The sequence below is a fragment of the Phoca vitulina genome, unplaced genomic scaffold, assembly GCF_004348235.1.
Source record: "Phoca vitulina isolate PV1807 unplaced genomic scaffold, GSC_HSeal_1.0 scaffold55, whole genome shotgun sequence".
Lineage (NCBI taxonomy): Eukaryota > Metazoa > Chordata > Mammalia > Carnivora > Phocidae > Phoca > Phoca vitulina.
The window spans coordinates 4,231,058-4,248,780 of record NW_022589758.1 but is presented as its reverse complement, the minus strand read 5'-3'; the positions used below and the strand labels follow the sequence as shown (position 1 = coordinate 4,248,780).

Genomic DNA, 17,723 nt, shown 5'->3' with positions numbered 1-17,723 from the left:
TATATCTTTTCTTTTTTTTTCCCTCCAGATTTCTGGTTTAAAAAGGACTTGTTTGAGAAGAAATGTCCCAAACATCAGGTTGTTCACAAAAATAACCTACAGTATCAGCTTTAGAAAACAAATCTTAAGACTATTGCACTAATTTTTTTTCTAGAGGATGCGTTTGACATGCCAACTCTCATTCACAAAAATACATTGTTACATTTGTGAACAGCCCCACATAGCACTCTTATGTGGGGTATAACACATATACTTGAACTCAAAGCTGCTTTCAAGTGCTACTCAAGTAATGTGATTGCCTTTGCAGTTAGGGAAGCAGCTACTGAGCTCAAGTATGAATGGAAAGAACTGTACTCCCTGCATAACAAGAGATTATTTTGGAGACCGTTGATAAAAACCACACATCGTTTTTATCATTAAGTCATAAAGAGGAATCAAAAGCAAAAGCAAAACTTCAGGGTAAGACAATGCCTAGGAGCGTCAGAGGAAGCGATGAGACCAGGCACAGGGCAGTATGAATTAATGAACATGGGAAGGACAAGGATGGGGACAACAGTAAGTGTGTGCTGAAGAAGATACCAGGAGAGGGGATCTGGTGAAAATTTTGATCTTAGACAAGTGCCTAAGTAAAGAAATAATGAGACAAAATTTCCAAACCCCACTGTGTGCTTAAGAGTCATCCTCGCCATTGACGCTGTCTCTGTCATCCTTTCCTTCCTCAGCCTCTTTTTCATCACCCTTCACTCAACTCCAGCTGCTCACCAGCCCCCCCAATCTTCATTATCATCATCATCCGGGGGGTCCCCCTCCACAGCAGAACCATCTGCACCCCTCTCACACTCCATCTTCACATGAGTCTCATCTTTCTTCAGGGAGCCGCTACTCTGCTCCTCTTCTCAGTTATCATTCTTCATCTCTACTCCTTGTTTGCTCTGTTCTTTTCAGTTTTTTTTCCAGGCTTTCCAGTAGAGAACCTACTTTTTGTTTTATCTGGGTCAACTCCTTCTTAATGATGTGAAGGTCATCTCCTTTTAACTTTCCAGACTTGGAAGAAGATCCTCACTGTCCACTCTTAGAACTGAAGCCCCGTTGCCCCTTCCTGAGGTGTTTCCTGATACACAGTGGCATTTTGAGGGACTACAGCCCAAGCAATAGGAGGAGGAGGAGCACATGCTGGGTAACTCTACTCCATCCTATCATAATAATCCAAGTGAAAAGAGGAGCCATACAGCTCCGCTGCAGATCATTTTGCACGTGCTTCTCCTCGTTTCACTTTTGGCTCTGGAGACAGATTAGTATCTAAAACCTGGCCAGCTGTCATTCTGCCATCCTCCCCTGCCACAGCAGCTTGGGCATTTCTCTCATTAACATACTGAACAAAGGCAAAGCCCTTAAGAACAGAGCAACCCACAATTTGGCCATATTGGAGAAAATTGCCTCCATGTCTGATTTCTTGACCACAAGAGTATTGGGATTCCCAGTGAATTCATGGGAGTTCATGGAGCAAGGATCTCTCTTGTTGGTAAGATTGCTGGCCGTTGTCTTTGATGATAAGGTTTCTCACAAAGCCAAAAATTGTAGCTGAAGATCAAAAAAATCTCACTCTAAGTAAAGTTCCACTAACTTATATATTTCAAGTGACTTGTAACCAGGATGGGGGAGGGAGAAGAGATTTGATTCTGAATCTCCTACTCCCGGGTTCTACCTGGAGAAGCAACTGCTGCTTGTCAGCAGTGCAGTGGCAGCCCCTCAATCTTTGTCTTTTCACTATCTTTTCAAATTAGTGTTTTCATATTCTTTGGGTAAATACCCCGTAGTGGAATTACTGGATCGTCTGGTAATTCTATTTTAATTTTTTGAGGAACTTCCATACTGTTTTCCACAGAGGCTGCACAGTTTGCATTCCTACCAATGGTGCACGAAGGTTCCTTTTCTCCACATCGTCACCAACATTTGTTATTTCTTGTCTTTTTGGTTTTAGCCATTCTGACAGGTGTGAGGTGATATTTCATTGTAGTTTTGATTTGCATTTCCCAGATGATGAGTGATGTTGAGCATTTTTTCATGTGTCTGTTGCTCATCTGTAGGTCTTCTTTGAAGAAAGGTCTGCTCATGTGTTCTGCCCATTTTTAATTGGATTTTTTGTTTTTTGGGTGTTGAATTGTATAAGTTCTTTATATATTTTAGATACCAACCCCTTATTGGGTATGCCATTTGCAAATATCTTCTCCCATTCATTAGGTTGCCTTTGAGTTTTATTGATTGTTTCCTTTGTTGTGCAGAAGCTTTTTATTCTTATGCAGTCTCAATAGTTTTATTTTTGCTTTTGTTTCCCTCGCCTCAGGAGATATACCTAGAAAAATGTTGCTATAGCCAATGTCAAAGAAATTAGTACCTGTGCTCTCCTCTAGGATTTTTATGGTTTCAGGCCTCACATTTAAGTCCTAATCCTTTTTGAGTTTACTTTTTGTATAGTGTAACAAAGTAGTCCAGTTTCATTTTTTGCATGTAGTTGTCCAGTTTTCCCAGCACCATTTGTTGAAGAGACTTGTTCCCATTGCATATTCTTGCCTCCTTTGTCGAAGATTAATTGACCATATAATCATGGGTTTATTTCTAGGCTCTCTATTCTGTTCTGTTGATCTATGTGTCTGTTTTTGTGCCAGTACCATACTGTTTTGATTACTACAGCTTTGTAGTATATCTTGAAATCTGGGCTTTTGATACATCCAGTTTTGTTCTTTATCAAGATTGCTATGGCTCTTTGGGTTTTTTTGTGATTCCATACAAATTTTAGGATTATTTGTTCTAGTTCTGTGAAAAATGCTGTTGGTATTTTGATAGGAATTGCATTAAATCTGTAGATTGTTTTGAGTAGTATGGACATTTTAACAACATTTGTTCTTCCAGTCCATGAGTATCAACTGCATTTTATATGTCAGCATTTTTGCACATCATGAACGAATTTTTAAAAATTTATTTATTTATTTGAGAGCAAGAGAGCGAGAGAGAGAGAGCATGAGCCGGGGCGGGAGGAGGGAGAGGGGGCAGAGGCAGAGGGAGAAGCAGGCTCCCCACCGAGCAGGGAGCCTGATGCGGGGCTCGATCCCAGGACCCTGGGATCATGACCTGAGCCGAAGGCAGATACTTCATCGACTGAGCCACCCAGGTGCCCCCAGGAGGGAATTTTTAAAAAGATACCAATTAAAATGGTAACAAGAGTATGTAAGTTATCTGGGAATATGTCTATGTAAGTTATCTAGGAATATGTCTAACAAAAATGTACAAGAATTCCATGGAATAAATTTTAAAATTTTATTGAAAGATGTTAAAGAAAATCTAAAGTCAAGTCTATGAACATACTAAGTTCATAGATGGGGGATTCAATACTGTAAGTAGTTCTTCAAACTGATGTATAAATTCAATACAATCCCAACAACCTTAATCTTGGCATGCTGTTTCTAAAATATATATGAAGAATAATACCCAAGGGTAGCCAAGATGCTCCCAAAAAAGAGAAAGTAGGTGGTGGAATTTGACTCTCCAAATATTATGTAACTGTAGTAAAGACAGTGTACTCCTGATAAGGGCTAGAAAATGGAACAGAAAAGACACCCCAGACACAGACTCATACATATATGAAAACCTGATATATGACAGTTATAATTACAACTGGGAAGGAAAAAAAAAGAACTATTCAATATATAGTACTGGGAAAATTGGCTATCCCTAAGGGAAGAGAATGAAAATAAATCCCTACCTCACCATATACTGTACAAAATGAACTACTACTTTATTATACACATATATCCAGTCCAGATGGTTTAAGAAATTAAATGTGAAAGACAAAACCTAAAAACTTTTAGAAGAAAACATAAGGAAATATTCACGTGACAACTCTGGGGGTAGGTAATGATTTCTTAAATAAGACAGAAAAAGTTCAAACTTTAAAGAAAAAGATTGATACATTTGATTATATTAAACTTCAGGATGTCTGTACATAAAAGAGCTTCATTAAGAGAGTGAAAAAGATAGCCACAGTTTGAGTGAGGATATTTGCAATACAGATAACTAAGAAATAATTCTTATCTTATGTGTATGTTATCTATGTTACACACACACACACACACACACACACACGTGTGTATATTCTATTGCTGTGTAACAAATTACCCTAATACTTACAAATTTAAAATGACACATATTTATGATCTCACAGTTTTTGTAGGACAGGAATCTGGGCGTGGTTTAGCTGGATCCTCTGCTTCAGGGTCTCATTGGCTACAGTCATCTCAAGGCCCCAACTGGGAGGGATCTTCCAAGCTCAAACTCATGTGGTTGTTGGCAGGATTCAGTTCCTCAATGAGTTGTTGGCAGGAGGCCTCCCTCAGTCCCTTGCCACGTGAGCATCTAACACATGGCAGCTGGCCTCATTGTGAGCAGCGAGCAGGAGAGGGCGCCAGCGAGGGAACCTGCTAGCAAGACACAAATCATGATGTTTCGTAACCTAATCTCAGAAGTGGTATCTCATCACTTTTGCCATATTCCATTTGTTAGAAACACATTACTAGGTCCAGTCTATACTCAAGGGGCGTGGATTGCACAAGACTATGAATACCAGGAAGTAGAGATCATTGTTGGTCATGGTAGAAGTCTATTGCAATATATATCAACCTAGGGGCACCTGAGTGGCACAGTCGGTTGAGCCTCCAACTCTTGGTTTCAGCTCGGGTCCTGATCTCAGGGCTGTGAGATCAAGCCCCACGTCGGGCTTCATGCTCAGTGCCAAGTCTGCTTAGAGTTTTCTCTCTGTCTCTCCCCCTCCCCTTCCCACCCCCCTCTAAGATAAATAAATACATCTTTTTAAAAAGACAATATATATCAACATAATAGAAAATTATGCAAAAGACATTAACAAATATTTCATAGCCAGGGAAACACAAATGACCCACAAACAAACAAACAAAAAAACTGAAAAAGCAAATGTCCAGCACCAGTAAAATGGATAAATCATGATATAACCATACAGTGAGATACTGTACAACAGCGAAAATGGATAAACTATAGCTGGACACATAAATGTGGAGGAACCATTCCAAAGCATAATACTGAGTGAAATAAGCAATTCACAGAAATAAATGTATGGTCTGATTCCATTTGTATAAAGTTCAAGGACAAAGGAAGTCAAATAATTTATGTATTTATATATTTCTACCTCTATCAGAGAAATGATGAACAAAACTAGAATAATGGTTTTCTGAGGTGAGGGACAGAATACTATCAGGGAGGAGACACACACGGGTTTCAAAGGCGTTGGGCAATGCGTGTTTAAGTACATTTCTTTATTATTATTTCACCAGTGAATACACAATACATTGTTTTGTATATGTGGGTTTTTTCATGCTAAAAAACATAGGGAAAAATAAAAAAGCTCATGTTTATTGAGCATTCCTCTGTGCCAGTCACTTTGCAGATGCTTTCTTTGAAGGAATGAATCCTATGCTTTTTTTTAATGCTTCACCTCTCATTTTCTGTTTATTGTTTTTTACTTTCAGGAGCGTTTACCTAAAATAAAATAGAACATATTGTATTTAAAGCAAGGGAAAAATCATGTGATAATAAAAACAAGGAAGAAAATACTATTAACTCAAGGAGAATTTTATTTTTATACCGAATACAGAACCTAAAAACATGTCATCTACTCACAGAACCCTCTGAACCAAAAGGAGCGACATGAGCAATCAGACTAGCTCAGAGTTTCTCATCCTCGGCACTATTGACATTTTGTGCTGGATCATTCTTTGTTGTTGTATCTGTCCTGTGCACTGTAGGATGTTGAACCGTGTCCCTGGCGTCCACCCACCGGATGCCAGTAGCCCCCCCTTCACAAGTTGTGGCAAATGAAATTGTCCCCAGACACTGCCAAATGTCCCCTGGGAGGCAGAATCATCCCTGGTTGAGATCCACTGAACTAGACGGTCCTGGCATATTCAGTAGAAGTGTACATATAGTGAACCTATCCCGTGTCTCTTTCCTATTCCCTTGGTAGTTCTCTTTCCTTCATTTATTTCCTTGACATTTATTGAGGTACCTTCTCTAAGAACTAAATGTTAAGTAGCTTTGCTTGTTATATCATCCCTCCAGGTTTCTTTCTTTCTTTTTTTTTTAAGATTTTATTTATTTACTTGACATAGAGAGACAGTGAGAGAGGGAAGAGAAGCAGGGGGAGTGGGAGAAGGAGAAGCAGGCTTCCCGCAGAGCAGGGAGCCTGACGCGGGGCTCGACCCCAGGACCCTGGGATCATGACCTGAGCTGAAGGCAGACGTTTAATGACTGAGCCACCCAGGCGCCCCATCCCTCCAGGTTTCTTGAACATATTCATTTACCAGCAGAGATAACAGTGCAGAAAGAAACCAACAGTTTATAATCACAATTCTGTATTTCTTTATTTTCACATCATTTTAAAAATAAATGGAAAGGTTTATAGCTCAAGAGGATTCAAGGATGCGTTAGTGACCATTTGTAGGTTTTCACTGACCTTGAAGGGGGCCACTTAGGCCCTCTCCAACTCAAGGCTAAGGCAGATTTTTTGAAGTTTTGTTGGTTTTAGCGTATGAGGAGCTTTCACTTGTGTAAATTGGGTGACTGCTTTAATTGATTAAATCATAACCTGAGCTAAGTCGATATGCTGAAAGCAAGGTTGACCTGTATTAAAAATTTAGGGAAAGGACATTTTAAAAAGTTAATGCACGCACTTATATGCATGCATAGTTATTTTTCCTACTCACACACAAGAAAGAGTTTCAGTCTCTGTACATAGTAAGTGTAGGCTGCAGACTTCATCATGCCCTTTGGATGTTCATTTTCTTCATTTAGTCATTTTAAAGACTTTTTTCTAGCTGTGCATGACTTGCTCTTTTTCTGTCCTTGCTTGTATTTTTAAATTGTGCATTTACAAGGAATAAAAAGAAACTCCTAACTTGCAGTGTAATTGTGCACAAGGAGTGTATTTTGGTCCTTGCCTCTGTGTCAGCCTCAGAGTCGGGATGCTGTTGCCATGGAGACAGAGATGTTGAACGGGCTTCATCACCTTTGCCCTGCTATTTAAAATCATACTCATAGCAAAGCTCTGGCAGACACAGGGCTTTTTCTGGTAGGTCAACCACCTCCACCCTTTTTCTCTTTTAAAAACAACAATTTGGCAGATTGATGCCATTTTTATTTATGACTGTTATAAAATGTAATGTAAATACCCTCTCGCACAGAATGAATGGGTAGCTCTCTCTTTGTGTTGTCTTTTTCCAGCATGAAACTGAAATTCCTTGAGAGTTTGCCAAAACCACTCCCTTTAATGGGTTCTACTCAGGGTTCTATCCTCTCTCTTGGCTTTCAGAAAGTACTAGAGCAGTGGGTGGAGAACAGGGAGAAGCCGAGGAAATTATAGGATGAGACAAAAAGCAGTAGAAGTTAATCACAGGCTTTTAAAATATTTCAACAAGCCCCACTGTGTCTGGGGAGTAGGCTACTCTCATACACCCCTGGCAGAGGAGTGGGCCAGTACTACCTTTCTGGAAGCAATTCAGTAATAAAAGCATTAAAAATACCCTGGCCCCATCAATGACAATTCTAGCAAATTTTTGTAAGAGAACATACATGCAAGGGAACAAAGATTTGTTTACAGGATTATTCATCACAGTTTTATTGATGCTGGCGGGAAACTGGAAATAACCAGTTCAGAAACATGTCCGTAAAAGGGGATTGGCTAGGGGCGCCTGGGTGGCTCAGTCGTTAAGCGTCTGCCTTCGGCTCAGGTCATGATCCCGGGGTCCTGGGATCGAGCCCCGCATCGGGCTCCCTGCTCTGCGGGAAGTCTGCTTCTCCCTCTCCCACTCCCCCTGCTTGTGTTCCCTCTCTGGCTGTCTCTCTCTCTCTGTCAAATAAATAAAATATTTTAAAAAAAAAGGGGGGGGGATTGGTTAAATCAATTCTAGTACATCACACAATGGAATGCTAGGCAGCTGTATTAAATAATAGTGTGGCAGTCTATTTCTTAACCTGAAAAGCTGTTCAAGCAATGTCATTTAATGAAAAAAAGGGCAAGTTATAAATCACTAAGTGCGTTACTATTCCATTTAAAAAATAATTATAGAAACATACACCTGTACCCATGGGAAAACTGGAAAGTTGTATGTCAAATTTTGGTTTGAGTATTACTTTAATTTCTTTTTTTCTCTATTTTATAAGTTCTACAGAGACCATTACTTATATAATATTAAAAGTCAATTAATAAAAAAACTCATGCTTATATAAAATATTTTTAATTTAAAAAAATTCTAGGAGCTTTCCTTAAGAAAAGGACTTTTTACTCAATGTCCTGAGAATTCCAAAATTAAGTTACTACCTTTTGCTCTCAAATTGATTCTTTAAAAAATTTTCTGGACAGTTTATTCTTTTGGACCCCACAAAACACAGCCAGGTAACTCCAGTTACAAGCATTGAACCCACTGAATGTTTGAGCTCCTCTCCACCAGTGTCCAGAATAGCCCCCCAGAAAGCAGGGCTGGCACTGTCCATCACTTGGCCAGAACCCCTGGCTCCCCAAGTAACGGCCTCCGCCATTGCCAGGGCCAGCTCTCTGCGCAGGGGAGGCGCCAGCTGCCGCTGAGAGTTGAGGTGAGCTGTAGAGGAGGGGATTTAATAGTTCCCTCTCTGCCCTCTGAGTACCCTCTCATTGCCAATGCAGGGATGGGGGTGGGGAATAAACCTTGAGCAAACCATAAATAAACTGGTGGCTAGGATGTGATTGTAACTCTCCATGCTTACACACACGCACACACACACACACACACACACGTGCACAGGAATTTGTCATTACCAATGGCAGTTTTTTCCAATATGACAGGGTGGGAAGGGGGGTGGGTGAGGGAGTGAGTATTCCTTTGTCACCTGTATTTTCTTTCCTAATGAAGACATTTTTATGAGTCCAAAGTAATGTGCAGAAGCATTTGATGTGAACAACTGAGACACGAGCTCAGTGCTCATTCCTTTCGTGACTCCCCCGCCCCCTAATTTCCTCCACACCATCACAGCAAACAAGAGAACTACTTGGGGGCACTACAGAGCATACAACACTCTAAACGAGATTTCCATGACCCACCGTAAAGCAGAGACACCATATTCACTGTGGAGATCTTGAAACTGCCTGGTGGGAGGACCAGCCTTTCTGTCACCCCTTTGCTGCTCTGGGCCCCTGGAGGGGTGTGGCCTTCATTATCTGACTGGCAGGGAAGCTGAGGTCCCCACGCTCCCTCTGGCGGGCCTCAAAACTTCACCCTCAGGTTTTCATAGACTGACTGCCTTCCAGCAGTCCAGAGGTGGCGCTGTTGCTGGGCGGGCGAGGCAAATCAAAGGCAAAGTGCCCCATCAGGTTTCCATAAACTGGAGTGTTTCAAATGGTAGCCCGTAATGCGAAGGGCAGCGTCTGCCTCTTTGGATTTTGAAAAATACTATTGGCCAAAAGGTACAAGAGGGAAAGGCCTAGAACAAAGCACTAAAACACAGGGGAGAAAAGATATGTCCATACTAACTACAAGGCAAACCGTTGCTTTTTAATTTCCCCAATATTGCTTTATATATGGTACTTTTTAAAAAGGGTCAGAATATATCTTTATTTACATTAGCTCAACAAAATTTTACTTAACCTCTCTGTACCTCACTATTTTCTTCTGTAAAATGGTAATAGAAGTAGAAACTGCTCCATCGGGTTGTTCTGAGAGTGAAAGGAGTAAGTATGTATAAACCCCCTAAAAAGTGCCTGGCAGATGGTGAACGCTCAATAATTATTACTATTACCATCACTATCGTCATTCTTGTCATTACTGCACATCCCTCAGTACTGAGTCCTGAGTACTAAGTACTACCAGGCACTCTGCTGAGAGCTTTATGTGCAGTAGTTGAATCTTTTTTATTGCTCCAGTCATTCCATTGTATGAACACTATTATTTCATTTCTCCCACTGACGGATGTGTGAGCTCTTTGGATTTGTTTTTTTTTTTGGGGGGGGGGCTATTTTTAACAAAGCTGCTATGAAGCATTTTGTACTTAGTCTTTACAGGACATATGTACCCATTTCTTTTGGGTACATACCATGGAGTGAAATCACTAGATCACTGTTCAGCGTTGGTAGATATTGCCAAATAGATTCCAAATTATTGCCAACGCTTATTTATTAAGCACCTATTTTGTGGTAAGCACGGAACCTATGGGTTCTGGAGCTAGAGACTAACCAGGACACAGTCCCTACCCCACGGAGCTAGAAATGTTTGCCCCACTGGATAGCACTTGAAACATCTTGGCTTTTACTCTCCCCTTCTCTCTCCCAGTGGAATAGTGTGAGTGCCACATACCCGACTGACGAGCCAAGGGGCAGAAAATATAAGCAATGTGCTTATAAGTTCCAGCATCACAGAGCAGGTTGGCAGCAGAACTAGAATAAGTAGAGGAACAACAATAACAACAGATAAAAATGAAGACAACGACAGCAACCAAAAAATCCCACTCTTCCCTCTCTACAACGGCGACATAAACCTTCAAAGGGAAGCCATCCTCAGCTTTAGGCAGTAGCAGGCGGTCCATGCCCCCACTCACCTGTATTAGACCAGTGCGCAGCATAATAGAGTGTATCTGAGACCCCCGGGGCTCCTGAAGCCCTTCTCAGTGCTTTTGAAAATCCCAGAATTAAGTTACCTGAGCTAATCCCTGGTTTGTCTCTGGGAGAAGGCAAACAAGAGGAACCTCAGGAGCTACCTTTCCCTCCATCCAAGGAAACTAGATAGCTTAACAAAAAAGAGAGAAATAAAACATTCCGGTAACCACAGTTAAATGTCTGATGTGCCACAGATGGGTGCATTCTAAATTCAACACAGGGCTGAATTGATATGAGCATGGAGGTGGAGGGAATAGACCAGGGTTTCTCCACCTCGGTGCCGTTGAGTTTTGGGTTGGCTAACCTCTGCTGTCAGGAGGGTCCTGAGCATCATAGGATGTTCAGCAACTTCCCTGGCTTCTACCCAGTGATGTCATTAGCACCGCCTACCTCCCATTTGTGACAGCCAAAAATGTCTCCATACATTACCAAATGTCCCTTAGGGGACAAAATTGTCCCTGGATGAACCGCTGGGATATACTTAATGTTAACAATGTGGGGCAGGGGCGCCTGGGTGGCTCAGTCGTTTAGCGTCTGCCTTCAGCTCAGGTCATGATCCCAGGGTCCTGGGGTCGAGCCCCGCATCGGGCTCCCTGCTCAGTGGGAAGCCTGCTTCTCCCTCTCCCACTCCCCCTGCTTGTGTTCCCTCTCTCGCTATGTCTCTCTCTGTCAAATAAATAAATATAATCTTTAAAAAAAAAAACAACAATGTGGGGCAGTTGAATTTTTATATTTTCCCTCTTTTTAAATCCTGGAGGTGGGTCCTATTATGAAGCAAAAAGGCCAATATTTCATATCAAGGAAATTTGATACTCTCTAGATAAGTGTCAGGAGCACTTAGTCTTTTACTTCTTTAAGGGAGATACACTAGAATGCCAATACCGAGTAAGAAACAGAAAATCCCCTTTCAATTCTCGAAATGTCTGAATTATTCAATTTTTCAATACGATTTTGTTTCAAATTCAGCAGAGTAAGTTCTTCAGTCACCCCTGCTGAATAATGGCTTGCAATTGTGTATCAGTTGTATATTAATAGATCTTTTCCAAAGGTTTTAAGGTCTTTGAAAACAATTTCTTCTCATAAATGCTTTGTTCTTGTTGGTATTATCGATATGTATGATTTTCCCTATCCCCGATGGAAGGCGTTGGTAAACAGATGCTAAAATTGTGTTTGGACTTTGTCTAATTCTGTTCAGCTGGGTCAGGGGGATTATCATTTTCAAAGAAGGAACTTCTTTTCCATAATGGTGAAGGCTTAACAGTGTGTATCTGTCTTATTCATTCAGTTTAAAAAAGTAATTATTGAATGCCTACCCGGTGCTCTGCCCCCGGGGATGTAGTGATGCCTACGACAGGCTGCGGGAGCCCGCTGGTGGTGGTGGGTGGCTGCCCAGAGTACTTGATTATGAGGTTCTGTCTTCACTCAATGGCAAAGACAGCTATCATTGATTACTGATGTCTGGCGTGGGTGCACCATAGGAAATGGACGGTACCCTAACGAGTGTGCCATCCCCGGATTTCTAAGGCTTTGGATTCTATGATTTGCAAGCAATCTCCCTTCCTGTCTCAGTATAGTTTGGTGTGGGGGGAGTGAGGTAATTGAAATTTTTTTACTTTAGAAACAGGCTATATTTCCCCCCTGTCTTCCACTTCTAATTCTCTTGGTCCTAGAAAGGGATTTTAAAGTATTCCCCAAAAGGTTAGTTTGCAATATTTTCTGACATCCTGCTCCATCTTTGAAAAGATCAAATAAGGCAAAACTTGACCTCCCTTCATTCAGGGCCTTTTTGGGTAAATGATTTTCCAGGGCAATGAGAGATGACTGTTTTCTTAATTTTGAATAGATGAAAATAGACACCAATCAACAAACCTTTGGCTAAGGGGAAAAATCTCTTTAACTCACATTTTGCTTCAATTACGGTGAGGACAAAGGAGCACATTGCACCCTGTGCATGAATAGATGCTTCATTATTCAAAACAAGCATCAAAGAGCATTCCGTCCCCTATAGAAAATATGCAATCACTGTTTAATTCAATGGTAGGATGCAAATTTAAATTCCCAGAAGGGGAAGACTGTTAATGCCATTTAAATTGGTTGTAAATTACAGATAATACGCTTGAGACCCCCGAATACAGATTAGTGGAGTATTGCTTTAGGAATTCCATTCGACTTTGAACTTATTGTGTATTTATCTATGAAAAATAAAGCCATGAAGGCTTGTTTACAGCTACATTTTATTGCCTATCTTTTTTCTTTCTGAAGCAAATATTTCACTTTTAAATGCCACAGAGATGGCACGGCATAATGTAAGGAAATGTAATGATGTTAAAGACGGATTAGTACTCTCAGAGGCAGCTCTTCATTAACAAACAAACAAACAAAACAAAACAAACCTAAGAGAGGAATTTAATCAAGAGATCACGCTAGCTGACTTTTCTTTTGACTTCATTTCTATTGGTGTTTCTACAGCTTAAAAATCCCACAGTCACAAGACAATTGTGAGTTTCAGAAATTAGAGGCTGTGATTGTCTCTTGCTGCTAAAGTCTATCAGCCACTTAGAGGTTGTTTCTCATTTTCACAGAGTAACTAATCATGAGTGGGATGCCTGATGGGCGAGGCTTTGTTGGAAGAATTATTCCTTAAAAACAAGGGCTTTTCAGAAGGAGAAAATGATAGATAAAAATGGACACTTTTCAGCAAGGGTTTCTGAGCTCCCAGCTTGAAGAGAAGCAATTTCCCTCCTCCCAGTTCATAGAAGTGAAAACGTTCCCCGCCCCCCCTTGATGTGGTTTCATGTCTCAGGTAGGAAATAGGTTACTCGGGGTGATAGAAATAAATCAGCTTTGAGGCTCGTGTTCTCTCCTCTGGCAGTCTGTAGGGCGTGTTTTTATTGTGTGTGTGTGTGTGTGCGCGCGTGCGCGTGGGCGCATGCGCGCATGTGTGTGTGTGTGAAACTGAAAGGTATTTTGAAAAAGTTGCCATTGATATATATACACAGAATGCAGCCAAGCTGCAGAACAATGGAGGAATGCCTAATTCATTATGCCAGAAAATGGATCGTTACCATCAATACCACATGGAGTTAATCATTTCCAAAGAACTCTAATGCCAAGCTATCCATAACACTGCACCTAAATGGAGTAATGTTTTATTTTTTCTTTGATCTGTCAAAGGTACTTCAAGCTTTGCCAGGGCCTTAGAGACACTATCAACATTTCATTGTATAGTTCCTATGAATTACGCAGACCTTGTGATATCACAGAGGTTAACTGAATTTTTAAAATCGCTGGTATTGTTTTGTTTACTTGTTGTTTGTTTATGCTTTATAAAATAACACAGAGCCTGACATACACACCCCTTTCTTTTTCTGGCTATTTGCATTTACATTAAACAGGAGTTTTTTCCTCTGTGCCCTTCAGGGTAAGGATGAAAACAGCCATTTGCAGCCCAAGGCTTAAAGAAAAGGTGGATAAGATCCAGCTAATCTGCTCAGGAGACTGGACAAAATGTGTGTGTGCTAGGGGGCAGATTTGTGATTTAGGATCCTTCTGCCTTTTCCTTGATGGGCTTTGGATCAGAACAATCCTGATGCACATAAAAAGTAAACGAGGAGTAGCTAGCTTCCCGTTCTTAAGCCCTCGGTGCTCTGTGCATCTGTACGTCTTTAAGCCTTATCGGGTGAGGCTGGAGGCTGGCCTCCTGCCCGAGCTGTGCCCACCTGTGCTGGCAGTCAGTGATTAGCACCGCGATGGCCATTTGTCTTTTCTTGGTCTCTTCTGGGTGTGGGTTTGGGACAAGCACACTGTCTTCTGGAAGAAGCCACTGACCAGCATTCCAATATGGTGGGTGGGGCTGCTCTAGGTCCCCATAACCTGGCCCCCAGCCCTCAAAGCTAACAAGAACAGGGAGGCAGGGCAAAGCAAGTGCCAGACTAGGGGCATGAGGCCTGGGTTCTTGCCTGGCCTCTGTCATCTTTTCTATCAGATCTCTGGGCCTCACTTAAAAATGATGTTTTCTCATCCTGAAAGTGAGAGGAGCTATTCATTTGAACTAACCTTTGGTGAGCACTTAGCACATACTGGACTCTGCCCTGGATCCTGGACAAAAATAAAAACAAGACATTCTTTTCATTAAGGGATTCAAGGTGGAAGGTTGTAGGGAGGGGTGTAGACAAACTTGTAGACATATAATGATAATAAAATGCAGTAAGTTCTTTTTTTAAAAAAAGATTTTATCCATTTATTTGACAGAGAGAGCGAGAGAGAAAGCATGAGGGAGCACAAGCAGGGGGAGCTGCAGATGGAGAAGGAGAAGCAGGCTTCCCAATGAGCAGGGAGTCCGATGCAGGGCTCAATTCCAGGACCCTGGGATCATGACCTGAGCTGAAGGCAGACGCTTAACCAACTGAGCCACTCAGGTGCCCCAAAAGATTTTTTTATTTATTTGAGAGAGAGAGGGAGAGAGAGAGAGAGAGGGAGAGAGAGAGAGAGAGTGCGTGCATGTGCAAGCTTGGGGAGGAGCAGAGGGAGAGGGAGAGAAGCAGACTCCCTGCTGAGCATGGAGACCATGGGGCTCAATCCCAGGACCCTGAGATCATTATCTGAGCTGAAATCAAGAGTCGTGCCCCAAAATGCGGGAACTTAACCCTGGTATAAACAGAATACTGTCAAAGCCTAGAGGACAGCCAGTTAGATTTAAGATCACTTCTGCACATCCATTAAGAACATAGGCTTTGGGATGCCTGGGTGGCTCAGCCAGTTAAGCAACTACCTTCGGCTCAGGTCATGATCTCAGGGTCCTGGGACCCAGCCCCACATCGGGCTCCCTGCTCAGCGACGAGTCTGCTTCTCCTTCTCCCTCTGTGATCTCTCTTGCTCTCACTCTCTCTCAAATAAATAAATAAAATCTTAAAAAGAAAAAAAAGAGCATAGGCTTTGAAGCCAGACCAGTTGGTTTCACAACCTGGCTTCTCCCTTACTAGCTGTGTGACCTTGACCAAGTTACTTAACCTCTCTGTGCCTTAGTTTCTCATCTTTCAAATGGAGGTGATAATAGTACCTACCTCTTTGGATTATTCAAACAATTAGGACAGTGTCTGGCATGCAATGAACCCTATATATGTTCATATATAGTGATAATGTTCGAGAATTCCCACAAGTCCATGGGGCTGTAAAGGAAATAGTGAATGAAAGGGAATCCTTAACTTTAACAAAATATAACTACATGTCAGAGAGAATGAAGATGAACGTACATTGTGTACTTATTAGGTGGTCAGATGGGTCAGTAACACCCCGGCATCCCTTGGATGCCCATAAGTCAAGGCCCAGGCTGCCCACAGGAGCGTTTGGCTTGGTTAGGAGTGTTTGGCATGGTTAAGGGTGTTCTGCATTAAGACTAGGGAAGGACCGTTCTCATTCTTTGATCTGCAACCGGCTCCCAGAGAACACACACAGAGAAGCTAACCATCCCTTTGCCCACCCGGCTAGGTCAGACCGTGGGAGAGAAGTCTGGAGCAGGAACATTTTCGGGCCTCACTGACTCCCATGTCTGAGAAGGAAAATAGGAGGGTGGGTGGGTCTTTATGCTTAGAAGTTGCAAAAATGAAGCCAGAACTTGGCCCTGGTAGGAATGAGGGCCATGGGGCTGGCTGGATGTCAGTGGACTCAGGCCAAGTACGGGCAGCTGTGGGCTGCTTGGGAAGGTCCTTCTGGGAAGTGGGACGCAAAGAGAGAGAGGGAATTGGGGAGGCTCAGGAGACTGGGATGGGGTCTTGATGGGGAATTTGAGAGAAAGGAGACCAGGTTAGACCTTGGAGATCCAACACTGAGAAGGGCAGGAAAACAAGCCACAGTAAGCACACACCTGCGATGAGCAAGGAGCAGAGAGGGTCAGACTCGTGGGAACAGGGACGTGCTGGTAAATATTTAACACCCGGCCCCTTTGGGAGGGCGGGCAGGGAGGGCACTCCTTCGCAGCATCTGCTGATTTCCTAGTGTGAATCCAGCTGCCGTGGCTGACTTCGAGCTACCAGAGTGATATCACCCAAAGCGGAGTTGGGAAGAACTGCCCCGTGGTGCCAATCACACGTTATTTCCACCTGCACGTGTACAGTAGAGATTCGGATAATCTCAAGTGCCTGGAGAAGAGTAAAATGTAACAAAAGAATGAGGAAGTAACCGGTTTTAAGTATTTATTACCTTAGCTTGAATATAATTTATTTAATTGTAAATTTCTAGACTTTCCTTTTAAATAATGACCACTGTTTACAGCTGGGGTGCAAAATTCTTAAAAATTTAACAATTGGCCTTTGGAAGCTGGCTCCAAAGCAGCATCGAAATACTCATCCTCCTCTTAATATCTAGATCACAAGCTTCTTGTGAGGGTCAGAAAAGTATGTGGAAGCATTTCAAGAACTGTAAGCAGCATGTAAGTATTATATACAATGAAAAATTATTCTCATGGGGACAGGATAACCTAGTGGTCAGGAAGGCAGTATCTGGAACTGGCCTGCCCGGGTTTGAATCCTGGCTTTACTCTTTTTAGGTGCGTGACCTTGGGCAGATCCTTGCCCTCTCTGAGCCTCAGTTTCCTCTTCTGTAGAGTTTCCGTGAGGCTTGGTTAATATTGTAAAGTACCTAGAACAGTGTCTAGTGCACGGTAAGCGCCTTTTAAGTATTGACTAAAATTGTTTATCAGCGTGAGCAGCAGTAAGCCTGCAATTCTTCCAGAACCAGAAGGCCTTTTAACTGGGAAGCCCAAGGTCTTAGCCTCCACTGCCCCCCAACTTGGTTTTAAAGAGACAGCTCCTCTCTATGGTAACAGATTTGCTACTGTGCTAATAGCCAGTGCTTTTTAGATAATGAACCCTGAGGCCTTTTGGGGCGATAAAGATGCTGCTGGACTCAGATTCCAAGGCCACTCACCATAGTAGCCGGCGGGGGGAGAGTGATCTTATTACATGCCTGGCTGGCTCACTTACTTCAGTCGTGACCTAGGCAGAGGCCGGAGCCAGGGCAG

General features: G+C 42.2%; 1 pseudogene; it reads right to left on the bottom strand.

Annotated features, from left to right (window-relative positions):
* Positions 1-669: 669 nt before the first annotated feature.
* LOC116622854 overlaps positions 670-17,723 on the bottom strand; it is a 48,235-nt pseudogene continuing 31,181 nt past the window's right edge.